General features: G+C 39.5%; 1 protein-coding gene across 2 annotated transcripts in view; it reads left to right on the forward strand.

Moving 5' to 3' along the window:
* LOC104086706 (probable carbohydrate esterase At4g34215) overlaps positions 1-17,195 on the forward strand; it is a 71,381-nt gene that overhangs the window by 33,240 nt on the left and 20,946 nt on the right. The window lies entirely within an intron of this gene.

The raw sequence follows: 17,195 nt of genomic DNA on the forward strand, positions 1-17,195 counted from the left end.
TAGATTGGAGTGGAAGGGTTCGTCTACCAGTACATCTAGTTAGGTTATCTCTTTTATAAAGGCTCGACACATGGCCGAGAAGGGTTGTTTGGCTTATCTAGCCTATGTTCGGGATACTACTGCAGAGTCCCCGACAATTGATTCAGTACCAATAGTCCAGGAGTTCTCCGACGTGTATCCTTCTGATCTTCCAGGCATGCCACCAGATCGTGATATCGACTTCTGTAGTGACTTGGATCCATGTACCCAGCCTATATCTATCCCACTGTACCGTATGGCTTCTAAAGAATTGAAGAAGTTGAAGGAACAACTTGAGGATTTGCTAGCCAAGGGGTTCATCAGACCGAGTGTATCACATTGGGGTGCACTAGTATTATTTGTGAAGAAGAAATATGGGACTATGCGGATGTGCATTGATTACCGCCAGTTGAACAAGGTCACCATTAAGAACAAGTACCCGTTGCCGCATATTGATGATTTGTTTGACCAATTGCAGGGTGCTAGGATGTTCTACCAAGATCGACTTGAGATCAGGGTACCATCAGTTGAAGATTCGGGACTCAAATGTTCCGAAGACTGCCTTTCGTACTAGATATGGCCATTATGAGTTTATAGTGATGTCCTTCGGTTTGACTAATGCCCCGGCGACATTTATGGATTTGATGAATAGGGTGTTCAGGACTCATATCAAATCCTATGTTATTGTCTTCATTGATGACATCTTGATTTACTCACGTAGCATGGAGGACCACGAGCAACATTTGAGAGTGGTGATTCAGACCTAGAGGGAACAAAATCTATATGCTAAGTTCTCCAAATGTGAGTTTTGGTTAGATTCTGTGGCATTCTTGGGGCATGTTGTATTAGACGAGGGCATTAAGGTGGATCCCAAGAAGATTGAGGCAATTCAGAGTTGGCCTCATCCTATTTCGGTGACAGAGATTAGGAGCTTTTTGGGGTTAGCAGGTTATTATCGCCGCTTCGTGGAGGGATTCTCATCTATTGCAACACATTTGTCTAGATTGACCCAGAAGGGTGCTCCGTTCCGTTGGACCAATGATTATGAGGTGAGCTTTCAGAAGCTGAAGACAGCTTTGACTACATCACCAGTTCTAGTGTTGCCTTCCGGTTTGGGGATGTACACTGTGTATTGCGACACTTCATGGCTTTGGTTGTGTATTGATGCAGGAGGGGTGAGTTATTGCATATGCTTCATGTCAGCTGAAGCTCCATGAGAAGAATTATCCTGTGCATGATTTGGAGTTGGCCGTGATTATTCATGCTCTTAAGATTTGGAGGCATTATCTATGTGGGGTGCCTTGTGAGGTTTACACTGATCACCGCAGTTTGCAGTACTTGTTCAAGAAAAGGGATCTCAATATGAGGCAACGCATATGGCTTGAGTTACTGAAGGACTATAACATCACTATTCTTTATCATCCGGGCAAGGCGAATGTAGTCGCAGATGCCTTGAGCAGGAAGGCAGAGAGTGTGGGTAGCTTGGCATTCATTTCAGAAGAGGAGAGGCCACTAGCTTCGGACATTCAGTCCTTGGCTAACAGACTTGTGAGGTTGGATATTTCAGAGCCCAACCGAGTCCTTGCATGTGTTGTTTCCCAGCCTTCACTATTAGAGTAGATCAAGGCTCGACAATTTGATGATTCAAACTTCGCAGTTCTTAGAGAGACGGTTCTACAAGGTGGTTCCAAGGAGGTTTCTATTGGCGAGGATGGTGTCCTGCGCCTCCAGGGTCGTCTATGTGTTCCTAAGGTCGATGGGTTGAGGGATAGGATTCTAGAGGAGGCGCATAAATATCGATATTCTATTCATCCAGGTACTACGAAGATGTATCGGGACCTGATGCAACACTATTGGTGGCGATTGATGAAGAAAGACATAGTAGAGTATGTAGCTAGGTGCCTAAATTGCCAGCATGTTAAGAATGAGCACCAAATCCGGGTGGCTTACTCTAGCAGATGACTATACCAGAGTGGAAATGGGAGCGCATTACTATGGACTTTGTAGTTGGGTTGCCGCGGACCTTGTGGAAGTTCGACGTAGTTTGGGTCATTGTTGACAGGTTGACCAAGTCAGCACACTTCATTCGAGTTGAAACTACTTATACTTCAGAGAGGTTGGCCCATGTTTATATTCAGGAGATAGTTCGGTTGCACGGTGTGCCTGTTTCCATCATATCAGACAGAGGCCCTCAGTTCACTTCGCATTTCTGGAGAGCCGTACAGGGTAAGTTGGCGACCCGTGTAGAGCTCGGCACTGCGTTTCATCCACAGACCGACAAGCAGTCAGAGCAGACAGTTCAGATCTTGGATGACATCCTTAGAGCATTTGTGATTAATTTTAGGGGACAATGGGATCAGTTCTTGCCTTTGGCTGAGTTTGCTTACAACAACAGCTATCAGTCCAACATTGAGATGGCTCCATTTGAGGATTTATATGGTCAGCGATGTCGTTCTCCTATTGGGTGGTTTGAGCCCGGCGAGGCTAAGTTATATGGTACCGATTTGGTGAAGGATGCCTTGGAAAAGGTAAAGTTGATTCAGGAGCGACTTCGCGCATCATAGTCCAGATAAAAAAGTTACGTAGATCAAAAGGCGCGTGATATGTCATTTATGGTAGGCGAGAAGGTTCTCTTGAAAGTCTCGCCGATTAAGGGGATCATGAGGTTTGGGAAGAAGGGCAAGTTGAGTCCAAGGTTTATAGGTTTATTTGAGGTGTTAAGGCGAGTCGGGGAGGTTGCTTATGAGCTTGCTTTGGCTCCCATTCTATCGGGAGTTCATCTAGTTTTCCACGTGTCTATGCTCCGGAGGTATCACCCCGACTTGTCACATGTGTTAGACTTCAGCACGATTCAGTTAGATGAGGGTCTGCATTATGAAGAGGAGCTAGTTGCCGTAGTTGATAGGCAGGATCACCAGTTGATATCCAAGAGGATTTCTACCGTAAAGGTCCAGTGGAGGGGCCAACCAGTCGAGGAGGCGACCTGGGAGTCCGAGGAGGACATGCAGAGCAGATATCCACACTTATCCAGCACTTCAGGAATGATTCTAAATCCGTTCGAGGACGAACATTTATTTAAGAGGTGGAGAATGTAACGACCTGACCAATCGTTTTACTTTATAAAACCCCGTTCCCCAAAATAAGACTTCCCATACATTCTTTTACTGATTTATTACTTGCGGGGGTGGTTAGTTTGGGATTTGGAAGGGTTCGGGTTGAAATCGGAACACTTGGTTCCTTAAGGTTGGCTTAAAAAGCCACGTTTAACTTCGGTCAATATTTTGAGTAAACGATCTAGGAATTGGGATTTGGCGGTTCCACTAGGTTCATGTGATGATTTCGAACATGGGCGTATGTTCGGATCGGGTTTTGGATGAACTGAGAGCGTTTCAGCACCTAATAGTGAAAGTTGGTTCTTGAAGGTTTTAAGAAGTTATTTAAATTTGTTTTGGAGTGGGTTTTGGTGATATCTAGGTCCAAACGGAATTTCGAGACCGAGAATAGTTCCGTAATGTCATTTAAGACTTGCACGTAAAATTAGGTGTCATTCCGAGTAGTTTTAGTACATTTCGGCATGTTGGAAGTAAATTGAAGAACTTGAAGTTCTTAAGTATGATTCAATTGGTTTTGGGGTGCGATTCTTAGTTCCGTTGTTGATTTTCGCATTTTGAGAGTTCGAGAAAGTATGTATCATATTTTCAGACATGTTGGTGCCTTTGGATAGGGTCCCGAGGGGCTCGAGTGAGTTTCGGTCGCCTCGGAGCTAAGTGTGAAAAACTAGAAAATTCTAGTTCTGATTTCCTTCTTTGCGAACGCGGAAGTACTCTCACGTTCGCGTAGAAGGAATTGAGGTCTGGGGAATTTTGTGCCACGTGTTCCCGATAGATAGTTTGCGTTCACGAAGGTCTGGGACCTGTGACTTTCGCGTTCGCATAAGGCGGCTCGCGTTCGCGTAGAGTACCCTGGGCTGGCCTTGGGCCGCTATTTGTTCTTCGCGCTCACAGAGAAATCCTCGCGTACGCAAAGGGTAGGCCAAGCCAGCCTCTGCGTTCGCATAGAGTTGGTCGCGTTCGCGATGAGTCATCTCAGGGGCTTGAACCGTTTGCCTTCGCGAACGCGAGGTCCCTTCCGCGTTCGCGATGAAGGAGGGCAGCTGGGCAGTAAGTTTAAAATCGGGACTTAGGCATTTTTGGGGCCATTTGTTTCACTCTTGGGCGATTAGAGAGCATTTAAGGTGGGGATTTTGACCTAGCCTTGTGAGGTAAGTAATTTCTACTTAATGTGAGTTTAATACATAGATTATGGGTAAATTTTAACATGAAAATTTATAGAAATCACGAGTTTAGATGAAAAATCTAGGGTTTAATAAAAATGGAAATTTATCACCAAAATGGTTATGGAACTTAGTGAAAATCATATATTTATGTTTCTAACGTTATGGGTAACAACTTTCTTCGAAAATTTCTGGAATCCGGGCACGTGGGCCCAAGGGGTGAATTTTAGAATCTTGCATTTAGGGTTGGGTAACCTCTTTAATAGTTGGAATACGAACTCTTGAGCACGTATTGATTAGTTTGGATTGATTCGGCACCGACTTGAGGGAGTGCACCTATTCTTGAACCGGGAAGTAGACTTTGAGACCAGGTAAGTCTCTTTTCTAACCTTGTAAGAGAGTACTAACCCCATAGGTGAACTTAATCATTATGTACTTCTATTTGTGGGGGCTACGTACGCACGATGTGACGTGAGTCCGTGCGTATCTACTATTCATGCTTATGTCCGGGTAGATTTAGGCTTACACCATGCTTTATTGATACCGTTGCTTGTTTATGCTTACTAATTAATGGGTTAAAGTGGAAGTTGAAGGTCTCAATATTTAAAGTCCCAAGTTGAATTTCTTATTTTTAGAAAGTAATTGAGAAATACTACGATAAATTGAGAAATTATATGTTCAACCACTTCGCAAATATATTCCGCAAGCGGGGTAAACTTCCACTACTCTCACGGAAGCGAGCCGTTTGCCTCAGAAGGATTTGTTGATATATTATATGGTTCGGACCGTTCGACCCTCGGCAGTGCACAATATATTATTATGTATATTTGGATCGGGCTGTACGTCCTCGACATAACTCGTGCGTAGTGATACCGAAATCTCTTGTTATATTTAATAATGTTTAACGGACTTGAAAGGTGAAAGGAATAGATGAGAGAAATGGTTGAATCTTACTTGAAAGAAGGATTTTCTTGCTTACTTCTTGTTTTGAGTGCTATCATTATTGTATATTACCTGCTTTATTATAACTTCACATTATTATGTTTTTTTGTCGGTCCTTAGTAAGTGTCGAAGTCGACCCCTCATCACTACTTCTTTGAGGTTAGACTTGATACTTACTATGTACACGTTATTTATGTACTCACGCTACACTTATGCCTTTGAAGTGCAAGATTTGAGGCAGGGGTTTGTGAAAAATGGGAAAAATCCCGTTTTGGTTCTGTTTTAAGTCACATGCGTCAGGCCTTCTTCGCGTTCACGAAGGGCCTGTCACGTTCGCGATATGTAGCAGTCCGTGGCTTTCGATTTCGCGAGTCCTCCTTCGCGTTCACGAAGGCTTTTCACCCTGGCCTTCGTGAGGCATTGCTCGCGTTCGCGATGAAGGAATGATCAACCCTCCCCTAGGTGTGCCTAACACTACGCGTTCGCGAGGAGCTGGTCGCGTTCGCGAAGGGTAATGCCCCCATCTCTTTGCGTTCGCGAAGAAGAAAACTTCGGCTGTCCAGTTTACTCTTCGCGTTCACGAGAGTACCTTCGCGAACGCGAAGAAGGACATGCCAGAACACCTATTGCAGCAAAATACCAGATTTTCAATGTCCAAAATATCCCGTGACCTATGCGAAACTCACCCGAGCCCTCGGGGCTCCAAATCAAACATGCACACAAGTCTAAAAATATCATACGAACTTTCTCGCACGATCAAATCGCCCAAATAACACCTAGAATTACGAATTTAGCACCAAATCAAAGGAAGTATTCAAGAAAACTTTAAAACTTATATTTTTATAACCGGACGTCCGAATCACGTCAAATCAACTCCGATTCTCACCAAATTCGGTAGACAAGTCAAAAATATTATAGTGGACCTATACCGGGCTCCGAAACCAAAATACGGACCCGAGGTTAATAAATTCAATATCAGTAATTTCTTAAAAATCATTAAGCTTTCAAGCTTTTAAGTTTTCATCAAAATTTCATATCTTGAACTAGGTACCTCGGAATTCGATTCCGTGCATACACCCAAGTCCCAAATCACTAAAGTCAGCTCAGTTGAGTTTTTAAAGCTCTATTTCATATTTTAATCTATTTTTCACATAAAAACTTTTCGGAAAATTGTACAAACTGTGCACGCAATTCGAGGAATGGTAAATGGTACTTTTCGAGGTCTTAGAACACAGAATTACTTATTAAATTTAAAGATGACATTTTTGGGTCATCACAGAAAGGTATCTCAATAATTAACAACTCCGCCTCAATGTGATAATGACTATTATAACTTCAACACCAATAACTCAACAAGATGATATTCCGCGAAATAACAACTTCAATTAAAAGTGATTCAACAATTAAAAGATAACAAGACAATAAGAAAGGCAATAACTTCAACTAAAGCATATAAGAGCAAAATAACAAGAGTAGATTAATAATGAGAGATATAACATGTTATGACAATTCAATTAAAATCATAAAAAGAGTCTAGATAATCTAAATCGGTCAAATACCACATATAACCCGTGTACCCGCTCGTCACCTTGCGTACACGGCTTTCACATTAAACAAATAGCACAATCAACCTAAATCCTAAAGGGCAGTTTCCCCCACACAAAGTTAGGCAAGATACTTATCTCAACTAGGCCAACTCAACCCTCCAAAACAGCTTTTCCCCTAAAATTCGCCTCCACACGGCTCAAATCTAACAAAAAATGACTTAATAACATCAAACAATGCAAGAGAAACTAATTACAATAAATAAAGCTATGATCTTTATATTTATTTTCAAAAAGTCAACAAAAGACAGCATCGGGCCCGCCTTGGATTCCAAATCCAAGCTTACCCAAGCGAAGTCCGAACCAATACAAGCTCACACAAACAAAAACCAACTCAATCGGAGTCCGATAGCTCAACCAATTTGCCAAAATATTGTTCTTTGGTGTTCATAACCCAAGAGTCCAACCCACACTAGTTGAGTCTCATATCTCCCGAAATACTTCTCCAAAACTTGCCCAATTCGAGTATGTTGTTCTCTAAATATGTCACGGCTCCAAATTTCCTCTGTAGGATGTCGTGAGGACACATAATCTCTAAGACTAGGTAAGCCTAATAACATGCGGAATAATGGAAATAATAATTTAGAATCTCAAAACTTCAGCAACTACATAAATAAAATCTATAACTCAATATGTACAACTCCCAAAACCTGGTGAAATATAATTCACAAGCTCTAAGTAATAGTACTGAACAAATCCTATACATCACTGTCTATAATAGGGTAATGAAATAAGAAAAGAAGGATATAAGGGGACTCTGAGGCCTGCGGACGCGGGCATGTGCACCTTGAAGTCTCCAAAATAAACACAACTCACTAGTGTCGGGACTGATAGGAAGTACCCGGATCTGCAAAAAATGATGTGCAGAAGTGTAGCATGAGTACACCACAATGGTACCTAGTAAGTGTCAAGCCTAACCTCGGTAGAGTAGTGACGAGGTCAGGTCGAGGCCCTACTGGAGATAATAAGAAACAAGATGAAAGATATAATGATATAATGATTAATGATATAATGATAATGACAATGAAAATAAAACAATAAGGAATTTACCAATAGTTAACGACACAGAATCAAGGCAGTTAATACAACATAGAAGGAAACAAGGATTAACATGTTAAGGAGACAAACAACCAAGGCAAATACAGCAAATAGAGAAAGATCAACAAGGGCCACTACCGAGGTACCACCTCGTAGTCCCAAATAATAAAAGGAACTCACAGTCTTTCCTTATATCACTGCGGGAGCCTTTACATTTACTTTTGAAAACCATTTTTCCCGAAATTGCATCCCGCATTTTAGCCCATCTTATCACACCGCATGGCTTCTAGTAGTTCCCCTACTAGCCACACGTATCAAACCTACCTTATCTAACTGCATGCATTTCAACACCCAGACCTTATACCATCGCATGTGTATCAATATCACGACGTATCACAAATCGCACCTCAAGTTCCCAATATCACAATTTGCCAGAGAAACCAAACAATAACAAAATTTCACAATAAAGAGCCAGCGGCTCAACCACAATGTACACAAAAGTCTCAACAATAATAACAGAAAGAATAACTCAATAGAATGATACTTCACAACTTGAAACTTTGCCTCGATAGGAATCACGACCTTTGCAACTCAATGCCAATTTCAGCAAATAAGATATTCCAAGAAGTAGCAATTTCAAGTAAGAATTCAACAGTTAAATAGTGAATACGGAATAAGGAAACAAGTAGAGTGTCATGACCCGAACTCCCACTACAGGCGTCGTGATGGCACTTAGTCTTTAAGATTAGGTAAGCTAATTACAATTACAATTCAAGTCTTTTTTTTAATAATCGAAACCAACAACGGAAATAATTATAACACCTTCCCAAGGCTGGTAATACTGAGTTACGAACTCTAACTGGATACATGCAATGATCTCAAAGATCGAATATACAATACTGTTCGAATAAGAGTTGACAGTACAATAAAATGGAAAGACTCCAAGGGATTGCGACGACCAAGCAGCTCTACCTTGAATCCTTGCAATCAACACACTAACTCTGCCCGAGTCCGATATCTCCAACACCTGGCTCTGCACAAAAATATGCAGAAGTGTAGTATGAGTACACCACAGTCGGTACCCAGTAAGTATCAAGACTAACCTCGGTGGAGTAGTGACGAGGTACAGTCAAGACACTCACTAGTCAAATAACCTGCAATATAGAAGTATACAATAGTATTGGAAAATAACTAGCAATGATAACAACAAAATAAGCCAGTGATATAACAACAAGGCAACAAGAACATCATAATTATTGCTCAGACGAATAAGGAACACAAGTATAATCAGTTAATCAAGTTCTTCAAATATAAATCCTTCACATATTATTCTTTAAGTTAAATATCTTTCGAATATACTTCTTTTGAATAAATATCTTTCGAATATACTTTTTTCAAATAAATATATTTTCAAGTAAAAGTCACCATGTGACACCTCATTTCACAATCATAAAAATTACGTGTCTCATCCACTTTCATATTTTCCACGGCACCTCGTGCCCATATTTCTATCACAACCACACGGACAACTCACGTGTCAATAATAAAATCATCATATTTTCCCCGACACCTCATGCCCATATTATTTTCATAACCGCACGGACAACTCACGTACCAAAATATCAATGTATATAAGATCCGTAGGATCAATTTATTTTCAATAAAGTAAGGTTAAAATCTTTAAATCATGTAGGAAATCAACAAAGAATTAAGTTTATTTTAGAAATCGTTTGAGTGAAGAAAAATGACATTTCAATTAAAATAAAGCATCATATAAGCTACTGATTTGGATACAAAATTTATTAAATTAAAACATGCTAGAAATGATCTTTTATTTAAAACAACTCAATCATCAAAAACAAGTACAACCCAGAAATACAAATCCTCAAAGTCTCATATGAAAACTTCAAGGTCAACACAATACAACAAGAAATTCAAAAAATTTAATATTAAGTCAAATAATACATCACGAAAAATACAAGAATTTACAAATTTCGGAAAAACAAAATAACCAAAGGCAAGTGTAACCATAGAGAAATATCAACAAAGGCACTCCCAAGGTACCGCCTCGTAGTCCCAAATCATAAATAAATTTCAACAAAAGGGCACTCCCGAGGTACCTCCTCGTAGTCCCAAATTATAAATAAATTCACAATCTTTCCTTATATCACCACAGGAGCCTTCACATATTATTCTTTAAAAATTATTTTTTTCGAAATAGCATCCCGCGTTTTAGCCACCCTTATCACACCGCATGGCTTATAGTAGTTCTCCCTACTAGCCACGCATATCAAGCCCCCCTTATCTCATCACATGCATTTCAACACCCGACCTTATACCACCGCATGCGTATCAATATCACAATATATCGCAATTCGCACCTCAAGTGCCCGATTATCACAACATGCACATCAAGTACTCAAATATCACAACATATTATAAATTGCACATCAAGTGCTCAAATATCAAAACATATTATAAATTGCACATCAAGTGCTCAAATATCAAAACATGTTACAAGTTGCACCTCAAGTGCTCAAATATGAAAACATATCACAAGTTGCACCTCAAGTGCTCAAATATTACAACATATAAAAAAATTTCACATTAATTGCTAAAATATTATAACTTATCATAGAAATCGACACTACATTATTTTCCACAATAAGGAGCACATAGCTCGACCATAATGTGCACACAAAATCTTAACACAATATTCGGGAGTGAACAACTCAACTAAATAATATGTCACAATTTAACACTTTGCCTCAGTATGATTTATGACTTTTATAACTCAATACCAATTTCAATAACATGAACTGGAAAGTAATTCATCAAAGAACAACACCTTCTTTAATCCAAAATTTTGGCAAATAGATTAATGCCTCATTTTAAAATTATTTAACAAATTATTTGAAATGAATAATCCATATTGAAATTATCTACAGAAAATATCAACTCAACAAAAAAACACGGGATTCACATAAACATCAAGGTGGTAAACACACCAAATCATCATATAAAAACAAATTCAATAAACAAGGATAAGGCGTGACAATTCAAGGATTTACTAAGTTCCACCAATTTTCCAATTTAATATATAAGAGCGTCTACGAATTTCAACCGATATAATTTGCACATATAAACCAAGTACGTACTCGTCACCTCGCGTACATGGTTTTCAATTACGCAATTTTCACATAAGACTCAATGCCTAAGGGGTAATTCACCCACTCAAGGTTAGGCAAGATACTTACCTCGGCGAAACTAAACCGAGTCTTTAAATGATCTTCATGAGTGAAGCCACCTCCGGACGGCTCAAATCCCGATGATTTCCTTGAAAATCCCTTGGAAATAAGATCACCACAAATCGAGCTTTCTTAATTCAGCTCTTTAGTGGTATTAAAACCTCCCACTACTCTTACAACTTCAATCTACATCAACATAATTCAATTGGACCAATATTAGTAAATAAATTTCTAGATATTTGGTCATTTAGGCATTTTATCAAACACCTAGAGAACATAGCATTTTACTACCTCTAGTAATGGTGTTTTCTTCAACCAACAATTCCTCATTCCCACCAACAAGATATAATACAACATCCTTTGTCCAATAACTACCTTCTTAGCATCGTTATAATCATCAATGAACTCACATCCACCCAATTGTTACTAATTAATTCATTACAAAATCTCTACAACACCAAATAATCTAGTCGAAGAATTTATGGCTTCCAACCACCATCCAATAAGTGCAAATGCTTATTTCTTGCTCATATATTCACTAACAATCCATGATTATAGGTTTAAGAGTGAAAGATTACCTCTTGAAGACCAAATCTTGAAAGTCAACTTTTGGGGTGTTCTTGATATTTTGAAGAAATCCTATGGAATCCAATACAAAACCTTGTTGTAACTAGTGATTGAGAAGTGAAATCATCATAAAATCACACTTAAAAACTCACCTTAGGTGTGTATTAGAAGCCTTGGCCAGATGGGTGATGGAGAGAAAGCCCTAGTCTTGAAGAAATGACTTAGCCCCTCTCTCTACCCATCCTTGGGGTTATTTAATGGGCTCCTACGTGCGCGGCTGCACACCTGGGCAAGTGGCCGCGCATCCGGCCGCGCACCTGAGGCAGAAAGTCTCAAATATGTGCGGCCGCGCATCTGGGAGGCATATGACACATGTCCAGTAAAATGGCCATAACGTTCTGTATACTTATCCAAATGATGAACGGTTTAATGCGTTGGAAACAAGACTCAAAGATCTTTGATTTTATAGGTTATAAACCACATAACCCTTCATAAATTGAGAGTTATACTCATTTGCAATTAGGTCTAGTGCGAACCCACTTGACACTTTATCCCATCATATAATTTTAAACTTGACTTAGCCTTTGGGCTCTTCTTAGACAATAAACCATTCTTAATGCACCTCATACATATATTATCCAGATCAATTGTTATCATTCAAGTTATCAGTCTTGTTCATACCCGAATTAATATAATTAGCACCCGTCAATCTTCTTAATGGTTTTAAAACACTTCAAAATATTTCCGGGGTGTTACATTATCCCCCACTTAAGAACATTCGTCCTCGAATGTTTTACAAGTCATTAATAGGTACAGTATTATACTCATTTCACCTTAACCATCATCTTTAATCGTTCTTGACTTCATATAGATCGTAGATATTCTTTCAACATTTCAACTTCCTTAAGGCCCCAAAATTTGGCTAACTCTCAAACTTTTCAGAAATTTCGGCAGAGTGTCCTCTGCAATTGGGCCTAACCACATACCCGAGAATCACCAAAACCAGTCCTAACAACATATAAATGAACCAACGATGCAACATAACATTAAGACAATGCCAATTGTGGCCTCACGATTAGTATACTACCAAAAAGGAACACATTTAACATCAGCTATACGGTTGATACATAATTCATAGAAGGTAACTCTTAGAAACTGGAATATCTTCATAAGTCAATTTCTCATCAACCTCAATAGTCTCAACCGGAACAATGAGTGTCGGGTCTCCAACTACTTTCTTCAACATAGACACATGAAACACCGAATACATGGAGGACAATAATAGGGAAACATCCTACTCATAGTTTGGCCTATTTCCTTTAGATTTCATAAGGCCTAATTTCCCATATTAACACACTGTGTTAGTCTCCAGTAGCAATTTCGTGCCTACACACTCATTATACGTATGCCCATAATCACATCTATGGTCATTATAGTTGTTCATAATTAATTCCAGCATCCTCAATTAATCTTATATTAAACCAAAATCCCATTTCAACCTTTTCACAACATTGACAGCAACACGCGAGGCATCAAGACCTCATAATTATTTATCCGAATTAACGAGTCATATTTAACGCCACCTGGGCACTCATCTCGTAGGCTAGAACTCAATATTTACAGCACGAATATGGATAAATATGCACAGAAAATACATACAAAATTATCAAATAAGCCTAACCGGCATGACTCCCTATTAATACTATAGTACAAATTTAATTTCACAAAGGGAGAATTTAAACTCATAAATTTTTCACCACAAGGACCTCGTCCTTATATAACTTCCACCGCTGCTTGTAGCCCAGTTTAAATATTTCACATCATATAAAAATATAAGTATCTCATCCTCAACTCCGAATCACAAGTATTTTTCACATTGTGCCAACTGCAATTTTTCCGTTCCCTTTCTTCTTTTTAATAAATTCCGTAAACAGTTTTCACAACACATAATGAACCCCCATACCAATAGGGCATATAATTCATAAAATTGAAATCAATTATTCCGAAATCATATCAAAAACCATTGTAGAGAGTAATAGAAAGTCACTTTTGGACTTATAGTCCTCAATATTGTACAAAATAAAAATGATAGACACAAGCTAGCATCATCGAATCTCCCAACATGGATAAACATATAAGATGGTCACAAAATTGTGAAGCTCACCCATATGCAGAGCATAATAGGAGGACTCGCCTCAATATTCAGAACCGAATCAAATTAAGGAAAAATATCCTTTTATAACAAATCAAGATCATACCTGTAACAACACCATCTGGTGTGGTGTACTCAGCCACACCATATCAAATATATCAACGGGCTGGGCCTCCCCCTCTAGGGAGCCCTTTACCTGCCTTTCCTCCATCTCTAACTGACTGTGCATGTGGGGTAGTAACTGGAATAGAGCTTGTAGCCTGAGTATTCTGATGAAATATGCCTCTCCCAAGTCTGGGACAATCTCTCATGAAATACGTAGTATCACCACACTGATAACAAACCCTCTGCAGGTTTGGCTGCTCATACTGAGTCTATTCCAAATAATTGAAATAACCATTATAGGAACCTCGTACCAGTGGTGCATTAAAAGAACTTACGGTAGCACCCCGACTATTCTACAATTGTTTCCATGACCCCGCTGATACTGAAATGTAGAATTATTAAGGACGCGAGAATACTGCAAGTCCTAACATCATCCCATACAAATCTTAGCTCTTTATCATATACAAGTTTCAGAGAACTTTTCAATACCACATAAATACATCTCTGGCCAGAATTGATATAACACATGACCCCGCGATCTGATCGTTGATAGTGGACTCCCCTCACTTGGTGCGAAGCCATAGGACACATTTCGATGATCCACAATACTAACCTTTATCGCTCATATGATACCGGTTATAAGATACCTCAAGCCATTTATTTGGCGCATTTCATCCTCGTGACAATTAAACTCGCTTCCTCCAATATTTTGGCTGCTAGTATGTACCCTTCACTAAATAGAAATCTCATACGAACCATATAGTGTCGTTTTGAGTATTTTAACCCAGTTTTCCCATTTATTGCTCAATTTATGCCTTACAGTTGATTTATGAATTATCGGATTAGTTGGTTCGGGTCCGGAAGGATTTTGGGGTGAAATGAGACACTTAGTCTCATAATTAAAAATTTAAGTTGGAAAAGTTGACCGAATATTCACTTATGTGTAAACGACATCGGAATGTAATTCTGATGATTCATGTAGCTCTATATGGTGATTTTGGACTTAGGAGCATGTCCGGAAAATATTTTGGAGGTCCGTAATAGAATTAGGCTTGAAATGCCGAAAATTGAATTTTTTGGGAAGTTTGACCGGGGGTGATTCTGGAAATTGGGATAGGTCCGTAATGTGAAATATGACTTGCGTGCAAAATTTGAGGTCAATCGGACCTAATTTGATAGGTTTCGACATCGGTTGTAGAAGTTGAAGTTTCAAAGTTCATAGATTTTGAATTGGGGTATGATTCGTCATTTTAATGTTGTTTGATGTGATTTGAGGCCTCGAGTAGGTCCGTATTATGTTATGGGACTTGTTGGTATATTTGGTTGAGGTCCCGGGGGCCTCGGGTGAGTTTCGGATGGTTAACGGATCAAATGCGGACTTAAGGAAATGCTGGAATTGCTGCCTACTGGTGTGATCTCACCTACGAAGCTATTGATCGCAGGTGCGAAGCCGCATGTGCACGCAATCAGTCGCAGAAGCGGCCAAGAGGGGAACTGGGCAGTGCTCGCAGGTGCGACAAATTTGCCCGCATCTGCGAGGTCGCAGGTGCGAAGGGTAATGCGCATCTGCGAGCTCGTAGATGCGAGGTTTTGGAAGGCTGGATGTGTCCGCAGGTGCGCAATTTTTCCACGAAAGCTTATGTGCAGGCGCGAGCCCATGCACCACAGGTGCGGAAATGCCTGGGCAGAGTTAAAAATGAGGTTTCCGAAATATTTCTTATTTTGGACATTTTGGAGCTCTGTTTGGGCGATTTTTGAGAGGAAAGTTTCCACACAACTTGGGGTAAGTGTTCTTGACTCCATTGTGGTTATATTTCATGAATTAATCTTTATTTTAGGTGTAAGATTATCGAATCTTCAAGAGAAATACAAGTAAATTTCTTTAATGTCAAAAAATGAATTTTTCGAGTTTTGAATACCGATTCGGAGTCGGATTTGAGTGAAATTAGTATGGTTGAATTTGTAATTCAATGGGTTGTCGTATTTTGTGAGTTTTGTCGGATTCTGAGACGTGGTCCCCATGGGTGATTTTTGGGGCGTAATTTCGGAGTTTTAGAAAATATTAGTATTTTGATATGGAATTAAATTCCTATAATTTTTGTGGGCTGAATCAAATTAATTGTGACTAGATTTGAGTCGTTTGGAAGTTGATACGCGCAGAATGGAATTTCTGGAGCATTGCTTAGCTTGCTCGACATTGAATTTGGCTTGTTCGAGGTAAGTAACTCTTCTAATCTTGGAGCTGAGGGTATGAACCCTGAATATATGTATTTTGTGAATTGTTGGGAGGTGACGCACATGCTAGGTGACGGGCCTGTGGGCGTGCACTATAGAAATAGTGACATAATTGTTTATGTGGAATTTTTGTAGTTAAATAATCTTGGCATTTTTCATGCGATTTTATGTGTTAAAGAAATTGAGCTGAAAAGCATATTAAAAAAAATCATGTTGAGGCTATGTGCCTATATTATTGGGGCCCATAGAGGTTTTATTGCTGTGAATTATTTGGTTTAAATTGAAAATTCATACTCAGTCATATTCATGTCATTACATATCATATCTCAGTCTCTGTTGTTATTATTGATACATCATATCATCTTTTTTTGGCTATTTTCATGACATTGTGAGCCCATGAGACAGAGACTGGAGAGGTTGATGACTGAGTGAGGCCGAGGGCCTGATTATGAGGATAATTATGGATCGGGCTGCATGCTGTAGTAGGCCAGATTGGCTTATTATACCACGTGAGTTGTCTGTGCGGATCCCGATATTATTATAGCACATGAGTTATCCGTGCAACACGTGAGTTTTACGTGCGGATCCAGATATTATTATAGCACATGAGTTGTCCGTGCAGATTATAACGCTTGGGCTGAAGAAGCCCCTCCGGAGGATGTACACACCCCAATGAGCGCAGGTACCTACTGAGTGCGAGTGCCGAGTGTGAGTGCCGAGTGATTGGGAGGACTGAGTGACTGTGAGGACTGAGTGACTGTGACGACTGAGTGACTGGGAGGACTGAGTAAAATGATACTCTGAGAGTATGCATATGATTTTATCACTCAGTTGCATCGCATTGATATACACACATGACATACAGGCATAAAGATGTATTTTCCTCATGCTGTACAGTATCACATCATTCAGGATTTCTCACACATATTGACAGGTGGGCATAGTGATGCATTTGTTTTACACTGGTTACCTGGAAAGAAAATGAACTATCTTATTTATTATTGAAAGGATTT

This window comes from Nicotiana tomentosiformis, chromosome 12 (genome assembly GCF_000390325.3).
Source record: "Nicotiana tomentosiformis chromosome 12, ASM39032v3, whole genome shotgun sequence".
Classification (NCBI taxonomy): Eukaryota; Viridiplantae; Streptophyta; class Magnoliopsida; order Solanales; family Solanaceae; genus Nicotiana; species Nicotiana tomentosiformis.